Source organism: Formica exsecta, unplaced genomic scaffold (assembly GCF_003651465.1).
Source record: "Formica exsecta isolate Colony F162 unplaced genomic scaffold, ASM365146v1 scaffold3127, whole genome shotgun sequence".
Classification (NCBI taxonomy): Eukaryota; Metazoa; Arthropoda; class Insecta; order Hymenoptera; family Formicidae; genus Formica; species Formica exsecta.
Window position 1 is genome coordinate 1 of NW_021850384.1, and position 1,976 is coordinate 1,976.

The window sequence follows — 1,976 nt, forward strand, 5'->3', positions numbered from 1 at the left end:
ATATATATATATACAGGCAAAATTCCAAGACAAAAATTGCAAGAGGCAAATGGGCACGACAGCACGAATTATACAAACTTGTCAAGAAAGTATAAAACAACTTACAGATTGTATTCAAGAAGAAAGGCTTAATAAAATTGAAAGAGATAAACAAGTATTAGAAGAATATAAACAAATGACACAAATGTATCAAACACATTTACATAAAATAGAAGAGCAATTAACAATTGCTAATAAGATAAGAGAAGAAAGAAATAATTTATTTAAAGCTTTTCTTAATAAGCAAAATAATAATTAGACATTGACTTTTACTTTTAAAGTTAAAATTTGACTGATAGTTTTAAAGTTTTATATTTTGTTATTAATTATATCTTTTAATGTAAAATATTAGGTGTACAAATAAGTTTCCGCCGTTTGACAAAAGTTGGCGCCACCAGTAAGTTATGGTTAAAATTGTCAGATGTAAAACGTCCTTATCGTAAGATTGGACATCAGTCAATAACATAACCTTAAAACATTAGTGATTTTTTATCAGAATAATATATTCTTTTGTGTGCGAAAATGTCGAGTTTTGAGCCGAATAAGCGTCATTTGCGGGAACTTTTGATTTACTTCTTCAATTTGAAGAAATCTGCAGCTGAGGCGTATCGATTGCTTGATTCTTGGATAGCCTCAAAAGATGAAGCATTCTTCCGACGCGGTATCCGTATGCTGCCAGAAAGATGTGAAAAAGTAGTGGCAAGCGATGGGCAATACTTCAAATAAAACATTAGGTTCCGTTCTTTCACAATAAATGCCCAATTTTTGATAAAAAACGGCGGAAACTTATTTGTACACCTAATATTAATTTAAATAGATATAAAAGTAAGGCTCTTACAACTTAAAATCAAACTCCGAATAAAAAGGCAAAAGAGCCACGCGCAGTTTTTTGGGCGCAAAGGTATATAATTTTAAACCAAGAAATAAATTAGAATTTCTTTAATTACATGATTCGCGAATGGCGGACGTTTCGGCCCTTTTTTTTTGGGCCATCATCAGCGCAAATAGTACTAAATTAAACTATAAACGGTATACATAAAAAATCTTAATCAATTAAAGCGCAGAGTTACATGGTAACCAACGGTAGAAGGCGTAATCCCTCATGTCGCTTGATTTCCACATGTTTAGATCGATGGCGCATGGCCTGTCTGAGCAACACTTCACATCATATGAAGATACCAAAAATTGGGTCGATTCGTGGATAGCCTCAAAAGATGAAGCATTCTTCCGACGCGGTATCCGTATGCTGCCAGAAAGATGGGAAAAAGTAGTGGCAAGCGATGGACAATACTTTAAATAAAACATTAGGTTCCGTTCTTTCACAATAAATGCCCAATTTTTGATAAAAAACGGCGGAAACTTATTTGTACACCTAATATAATATTTTTTTTTGTTTTGTTTAATATTATCTTAATATAATATTGAAGACTGTATAACGTAAGGCTGTTTATCATATAATGATATAAATATAATACTGTTTTTTTTTGTTTTTGGCGTTATTCTAGTATATATAACATAATATAATAAAATATTCTTTATTCTACGTTTTGTTATTATTTTATTTTTATCAAGTAGTCAATAAATTACGTATTTGTTGACGAACATGCACTCCTGTTATGTCACCCTCATATTCTCTTGCATTATCGATTATTTCAATTTGTCTGTTTTGTAATTCGATTTCAGGATATTCATCATCTAACTGTTGTTCAAAGTGTAATAAACCGCTTTCGCGAGGCGGTGACGGATAACTCGGTCGGGATCCGGGGCTCGTGAAAGGGTATCGAGAGACGAACGAAAGTGATGTTAGATAAAATATAATTTATTGCGTGTTGTGGTGTATATGTACAGCGTGTGTATGTTATGTGTGTAAGCGTGTATAGGTGTGTGAATAAATGATTATGTGTGCGAGACGAGTGACGAGGGAGTGAGTGCGCAAA